This window comes from Psammomys obesus, unplaced genomic scaffold, assembly GCF_907164565.1.
Source record: "Psammomys obesus unplaced genomic scaffold, mPsaObe1.curated_primary_1811, whole genome shotgun sequence".
In the NCBI taxonomy this organism is placed as follows: Eukaryota; Metazoa; Chordata; class Mammalia; order Rodentia; family Muridae; genus Psammomys; species Psammomys obesus.
Window position 1 is genome coordinate 111,094 of NW_026596396.1, and position 8,466 is coordinate 119,559.

Sequence of the window (8,466 nt, forward strand, 5' to 3'; positions counted from 1 at the left end):
AAAAAAATAGCTTGTGAATTTTATACTTTGTAAGCAGGAGTGCCATACTGCTAAGCACCTCTTCACACTCCTGTTAAACTGGGTGAACTGTTCCCCAAAGCAAAATATGTTATTCAATTTAATAAGCATAAGTTAGTGGTAGGAGTGACTAGCCAGATGCCTCAGCACTTAAAAGTACTCGCTGCCCTTGCAGAGGACACAGGTTTGGTTCACAGCACCCACACGATGGTTCACAAGCATATGTAACTCCAGTTCTAGGGGATCTGATGCCTTCTTCTGGCTTCCAAGTGTACCGGGCACACAGTGTACATACATACATGTAGACAAAACCCTCATGTGCATAGGTTAAAAATAAACAAGTCTTTAAAAATAAACAAAATATTTTAAAGGAAATTAGCAAACATTTAGGAGATAGCATACTCTTAAGTTGGGAATGTCCTAATACAGGTAGGTAAAGTGACTCACACAGGGCCACACAACTTCATAAGGGGTGGGACAGGTAGTTTGGTCAAAGACAGATCTCTTTTTCCAGGGTAGAGGCAGGAAAATTCTAAATTCAAGATCCTTGGCTGCCTAGAGAGTCCATGACCAGCCTGGGATATATGAACCCCTTCTCAAAACAAAAACAAAAAACAAAACAAAATAGGTGTACAAATCATTTACTGATAATAAATCATGATGATATTTATTTTAAAACAATTCTTCAGTACACATATAATTTTATCATTTATCAAAAATCAAAGCAAAATTTTATACTACCAAGATACTTATTTTTACATGAAGAATTAAATCTTGGAATAGGAGAAATGGCATTGCCAGTAAATCATCTGTCTTGCAAATATGAGGGCCTGGGTTCAAACATTCTGAACCCATGTAAAAAGCCAGGTATTGTAGCCTGCACATGTAATTGCAACAATGGTGAAGTGGGAGAAAAGAACAAGAGGATCCCTGGAGCTCACTGGCCAGGTAGCACAGCCTATTCTGTGAAGTTCCAGGCTAGTAAGAGTCTGGCTCTCAGACAAAAGCTGGAAAGTGACAAGGTCTGACACCAGAGGTTCTCCTCTGATCTCCATACTTATATAAAAGAAAAATCTTGGCTGAATATTTGAACCTGTAGGAAGTAGAGTATTTTCAACATTTTTAAAGCATATCTTGATTTTATTATCATCAGTGCTGTGAATTCCATTTCAAATAAATATGTAGTACAAAATGGCAGTATTAAGCCAGGCACAGTGTGCATCCTCTAATTCCAACACTAAGGAAGGAAAAGGCAGATGGATTGCTGTGAGTTCCAGGCCAATCTGGTCTACAAAACAAGTTCAGGACAGCCCAGGCTACAGGAAACTGAAGCACTCAGATGTCACGAGTTCAAGGTCCGCTAGGGCTACATAGTGAATGCAAATCCAGCCTGGAGATATACAGAGACAGATCTGACCACAAACACACACATACACAAAGAATCACAGTAGTTTATATTCCTTTCAGAGACTGTCCAGAATGGCTGTGGCCCTTATAAAAGCCTGTTCCCCAAAGAACCTCAGCCCTCAGCTCTCATCCCTTACAGACACCTTTTATCTGAATAGCAGCTCACCTAGGACCCTGGCCTTAATTTCATAAGACATCCCAGGTTCACATCCACATAGGAACAGCTGCCCTGACTGGTGCAGGAAGCACAGCCAGCCTTGAGACTCGATGGAACTAGACCTCTTGTTCACTCTTGAGTGTGCACAAATGTTCGCTCCATCTTCCTCCCTCCTTCTCTCTTCTCTCTCTCCCTTCCTCTCTGTCTTTCCCACTCTCTCTCCCTCCTCTCCCCTCCTCTTCTCCCTTCTTCTTCCCTCAATTTCCCCTTTTTCCCTCCATCTCCCTCTCTCCCCCTTTCTCCCTTTCTCTCTGTCCCTCTCTCTCTGTTTCTCTCCTCCTCTGGCCTCATGCAGGCCGGCTGACCAGTACTGGCTGAGTACTTCAAGTTTCCATCTAGTTTTGTTTTTCTCATCTTTTCCGAGACAGGATCTTACTCTGTATGTAACCCAGGCTGGCTTTCTGCTCATTATGTATCCCAAACTAGCCTTGAACTCCTGGCAATCCTCCTGCCTCAGCCTTGAAAGTGCTTGAACTTCAGGCATGAGCCACTACACATGGATGGGATCCCTTTCTCTAGTAATCCACCTAGGTCTGGATAGGAGCAGCAGGCTCTACCTTAGCCCATTATGAATCTCTGACCACACCCAGTAAGGATCTGCTCTACCACCCACCCAGGAAAGGGATGCCTGTCCTGATCCTCTCTCTGCGCCCTATTTTCCCTGTGGGTTTTGTCTAGATCTCAGGCAGGAACATCCCTGCATTACCACTGGACTGCCTCCTTTCCCTCCACAAAGCATCTTAAATGCAACCCACTTGGAATAAAGTGATTTCTGACCTGTATAAACCTGACTTCTCTCTATAGAAATTTTCAAATTCAACTCCTTCAAGAACTCTGATCATGTCTAGAAGCTCTTACTTTCACTGTCAGCAATAAACCCTGACCACTACCTGGCATAATAATCCTAAATTTCACACCTTACTGGGCAGTATCTGCAGGAACCCAGGCTATAACTTGCAACAGAGATTTTTTTGTTTGTAACTTGTTCAGAAATTCCTTTCTTTTTTTAAATTTATTTACTTTTTTATTTTATGCACATTGGTGTTTTTGCCTGCATGTATGTCTGTGCAAGAGTGTCCAATATTGGAGCTGCAGACAGCTGTGAGCTGCCATGTGGGGGCTGGGATTTAAACCCCAGTCCTCTGGAAGAGTACTCAGTGCCCTTAATCGCTGAGCCATCTCTGCAGCCCCAGGAAGTCATTTCTTAGCTGGGCATGGTGATGCTTGACTGTAATTCTAACACTCGGGTGGCAGAAGCATGCAGGTCTCTATGAATACAAGGCCAGCTTGGTCTAAGCTAGCTAGGGCTACATAATGAGACCCTGTCTCAAAACAAAGAGGCGGAGGTGCTGGAGCTATGGCTCAGCAGTCCAGGACACTGGCTACTCTTTCATTAAGACCCAGGTTTGATTTCCCAGCACCCACAACCATCTTTAACCCCATTTCCAGGGGATTTGATGCCCTTGTCTGTCGTCCTTTGGTACCAGACATGCACATACAGACATACAAACAGGCAAAATACCATACATATAAAATAAATGAATTGACGGATCGATCAATCGATGGATCGATCGATTGATTGATTGCAAAAAGCCAGAGTGGTCTACACAGCAAGATTTTATTAGGAATAATAGCAGGGGTACCTGTGTTGACCAATCTTATTTAGGAACCTATGGATTCAGCTGGCGCAAGATCTTCTGCTTACTGCATGGGGGCCATGTGCTGATGCCTCACAAGGCTCCCTGTCCTGACCTTCACAAGAAGCCGGCCTTCCAACTATACCAGGACCATCTGACCAGGCTATGTAGAAAATACTTTTTCTGAACCTCAACAGAAACTCTTTTTTTCTTTTTCAACAGGATAGTCTAAGATCAGAAAGAAGGAGAAGAAGACCTCCCTTATCAGTGGACTTGGGGAGGGGCATGCATGCAGAAAGGGGAGGAAGGGTGGGATCAGGAGGGGAGAAGGGAAGGGCTATAGGGGGATACAAAATGAATAAAGTGTAATTAATAATAATAAAAAGACTGAGTTAGTTGAAATTACACACACACACACACACAAAAGAAACTCTTCTCTCACAAAAATCTATGATCTCACCTTTTCTAGGAACTCCCATCTTGACTCTCAAGAAATACTCTTCTATCAGGAATGCAGCTCACTGAAAGAGCACTTGCAAAAAATGTGCAAGGTCATGGGATACATTCAGGTTGTGGTAAAGAAAAACCAGAGGACTAATTAGCAGTGTTAACTACTAGTAATCAATAGTAGAAACACTTAAGCAAAATGCCTTTGAAAGGGCTGGGGATGTTTCTCAGTTGACACAGTGTTTGTTTAAGCCCTGAGCTCAATCCCCAGAACCACACACATGCATGCGCGTGTACACACACACACACACACACTCAGTCACAGGCACAGAGAGGCATAGTGGCAAATGCCTGTAATTCCAGCACTTAGAAGACAGAATCAGGAGGATCAGAAACAGGAAAGTTTGAGTTCTCTGGAGCAACCCTGGCCATGGCCTTATCCTGAAAGCCCTGCCTTAAATTGTATGGAGCCCCTTGCCTTACTCTCATGTTTCATTTTGTTTTATGAAACAAAGCTTCTCTGTGTAACAGCTCAGGATGTCCTGGAACTTGATCAGTAGAGCAGGCTGGCCTCAAACTCACATATTCCCCTTCCTCTGCTTCCCAAGTGCTAGAATTAAAGGAGTGCACCACCATTACTACCACAGTCCACCTTTCATGTGGGCCCACTGTCTTGAACCAACAAAATAAATATGAGCCCAGGTCTTGGAAGCAACCACAGTCCAAAAGCTGCACAGGACTATGGTTTTCAGCAGGCACTTTTACCCTAAGCTGGTAGAGAAACCCTTTGCCCTTAAACTCAATAGGAACCTCTGTCAACCTTTTTGGTATGACCTAAGGATTGAATCAATATGAAAACACCAAAACTGTCTTGTTCTTGTTAAATAATCCATATTCCAATCTGGGCATGATGATACACACTTGAAGTCCAAGCTATCTGGTTGCTGTAACCAACAGTAACCATTGTTGTTACTGTTTATAGTGCCAGAGATGCAACCTGAGGTCTCACATGTGCTCCTGTGCTAGGCAAAACACTCTAGCAGTAACTGCATCCCCAGGTTTAGAATGTCTTTTCTTCTCTTTCTCTCCTTCCTTCCTTCTTTCCTTTTATTTCTTCTAGTATATGCTAAGTAAATTATATGCTAAGCTACACCCCTAGTATATGTCCTAGCTACTCAGGAGGCTGAGGCAAAAAGACCCCTTGAGGTCAAGATTTGAAGGCTAGCCTGGACAACATGGTGATATTTCACTTCTTACAAAAAAAAAAAAAAAAAAAAAAAAAAAGCAAGTACAAAACAAAAACACAGCTGAGGTAGGTCAATCAGTGTTGAAGGTCCCTGTTATTAAGGCTGTAGTCCACCATTTATGGGTAGCTATTCAAACGTGATGCAAAATGGAGGACTCCCTTTCTTAGCAAGGCTTCCTCTTCTCTGCCTGACCTTATCTAGAGAGCATCTCTAGGCACAGGAGCCTGATCTTGCTTGAAGGATGACTCTGCACAGAGCATCCTCAATTGCAATATGTGTCTCAGCACAGGAGTGCTGCTCTTTCCCCCTCCCCATATGATAATTAGGTACTATGTTATGACCAATCAGCCCTTCCTGCCCATATGTTAATTAGGTACTGTGTTGTGACCAATCAGTCCTTCCTTCCCATAACCCTAAGAACCCTTACATACCTCACCCATGAAACAATAAAATGAGCTGCCTCTCTGAAGCTGACTCCTAGAAATTTTCCCCATTGTACTCACTGCCTTCCAAACCCTGTTCTGCTCCCTTTGTCCTCCTGGACTAGTGACCAATGACCCCGGGGGAAAGGGAGGACCACAAGTTGCTAAAGTGCTTGCCTTATAAACATTAGTACCCCAATTTGATCCCCAGAACCCAGGTAAAGTCATCCTAGGGAAGCATATTTATAATCCTAGCACTGACAGAGATAGGCAAACCCATGGGGCTTCCTGGCAAACCCACTTAGCCTATTTGGAGAGTTCTAAGCCAGTGAGAGACTTTGTATCAAAATAAAAGTTCACTATGCCTGAGGAACAACACCCAAAGTTGTGCTCTAGCACACACTTTGCACATTCATGTCTATACACACAGTAACATACACAGACACACACACACACACACACACACACGTGCACATGCATGTGACAGGAAAAAAGGTACATAACTCACAATCTGAATTGCCATAAACATCTGTCTGGAACCTGCATTAGAACATATAGGATTTCATAATCTGTCTTATCTCCAGGAACTTAGTTTCAATGCTATACAGAGACACATGGATTTGTTTTTTATATGGATTTTTTTTAATAATTATTATTCAACACATCTTTTTACACTAGCCTGTCCCTGTGAATTATAAGGAATTCCCATGTTGTAAACTATTTTATGTTGGGCACAAAGGTTTTTATATGCAGAAGAGTTGAAGCAAGAGTATTGTCTGTCTTGAAGCACCATTGATGGTTCATGAAGGCAAACGTCAGTCAGTGAACAATAGTATATTTTTAGAAGCTTCTCCTCTATAAGCAGAGGCATAAACAAAATGCAAACAGATGGTAACAGAAACATGCACAAAGTTTACTCTCCCAAAGGAGGAGACAGAGGAACATCCACCTGGCAAAGGACAATGGTCCATAACCCTCTGGATTAAAGTTGTCATACATGACACCTGGCTGATTATATTATAATCCTCTGGCTTGAACAACCACAGAAAGTCACTCTTCTGGCTTTAAAATGAATAATCCTAATCTGTATAGAAAAAAAAAAACAGCATCTTTACATCCTTCCCTCTTCCCTCTTTCTCAATGATGTCTCCAAGGTTTTTTGTTTTGTTTTGGTTTTGGCTTTGGTTTGGTTTTTTTGGTTTTTCAAGATAAGCTTTTTCTGTTTAATAGCCCTGGGTGTTCTAGAACTCACACTGTAGACCAGGCTGGCCTAAAACTGGCTTCAAACTAGCCTCTGCCTCTGGAGTGCTGGGATGAAAGTACACCACCACAACCCAGCATGTCTTTAACTTACCAGCAGCTAATATAGTCATTCTCCTGACTCCAGATACGAAACAAATACTTAAACCTATAGAGAAATTCTTACCTTTGCAATAAAAAAACTTCTGTCCCAGGTCTGAGGATGTAGTGGCAAAGCAGTGTGTCCAGCATTTGTGAGTCCCTAGGTCCCATCCTCAGTCCTGCATAAAAGAAAACCAATGTCAATCATTCTGATTTTAAATTAATAGAATTATTTTTCAAGATTCACTTTTAATTATGTGCAGAATTGCTATCCACCACTTCTATGTCTAGGATGCAAAAGCTTCTCATACAAGCTTCTATTCTGTTTCCCTATCTACCAAGTAAATAGTGAGAACTCCTAGTATATAGAGAAAAGTAGGTCATAAAATGAAATTTTTCTGGGTCCATGAATTAAGAGCAGTCTACATTCTGACTAGGTTTTATGTGAGAAAGAAATAAACATTTGTTAAGCCCTTGAGGTTTTTTTGTTGTTGTTGTTTTTAACAAGTAGCATAATACTTAGCTCAATTAGTAGCAATCCCTTGATCAGAAACTGTGTATAAGCTGGGCAGTGATGGTGCACAAACATGTTTTTGTTTTGGTCCCAGGTGTGGGAAGAGGGACTGATTCAGATGGTCCACAGCAGACTATTTGCTTCCTTCAGGCTTTGAGAGGAGCTCTTTGCCAGCTGCCGACAGTTTAAATCTGAGGACTCTGGAAAGGGAATAAATTCCAAAGCACAGAGAGAGTGAAGGTTGGAGAAACAACAAGGCTGCCCCTGCTTTTCTCTTGCTCCTTCTGGTTGTTGTGAAACAAGAAAATGGAAATCTCCTGAAAGTATTAAACTGCCTCCAAGAAACCAGCAGGGAGCAGTTAAGGAAGAACTGCACCTCCTCTCCCACTAACCCTTTCTCTCTCCTACCTGGTGTTGGGGTGTTGGAAGGGATTGGGATAGAGTAGGGAGAAAAAGATAAGAAACGTAAATAAAAGTGTTTTTAAAAAGTACGCCAACATCCCAGCACTTGGGAGGCAGAGGCAGGTGAATCTCTGAGTTCAAGGCCAGCCTGGTCTACAGAGTGAGTTCCAGGACAGCCAAGGCTACACAGAGAAATCCTGTCTCAAAAAACAAAACAAACAAAAAACAAAACAAAACAAAAAGACAAAAAAGAAAAAAGAAACTATGCATGGACGCCACTGTTTTCCTTTTAAGCACAGGCTAGCCTTGATCTTATTATATAGGCAAGGATGACCTTGAACTTCTGAACCTACTGCCTCCACCTCCCAAAGCACTATAAACATATAAAGTTAGGGCTCTTATGAATGGTCGACAAGCACTCTACCAACTGAGCTACATCCCCCATCCCAATGTCTCTGTGGACATAACCACAGAGACTAGGATGATCTGGAAATTGAACACCTGAGTTCTTTCTAAGAACCTGCCATAATGCTTAAGAAACCTCATCCTGGGCCTAAAGAGATGGCTCAGGCAGTAAAGTACTTGTAGTAAAAGCATGAAATTTTGAGTTGAATTCCCCAGAACCTATGTTTGTATCTGTTTAAATCCATGAACTAGCGAGAAGGTTCACTGGGTAAAGGTGCCAGCCACAGATCTTTCAATCCCCGACATCTGCACACTAGATCTCTCCTACCGGCTCCCACAAATTGTCCTCTGACTGCCACTAGTGTGACATGGCACACTCATGAAGGCCCATATGTACACACATACATAA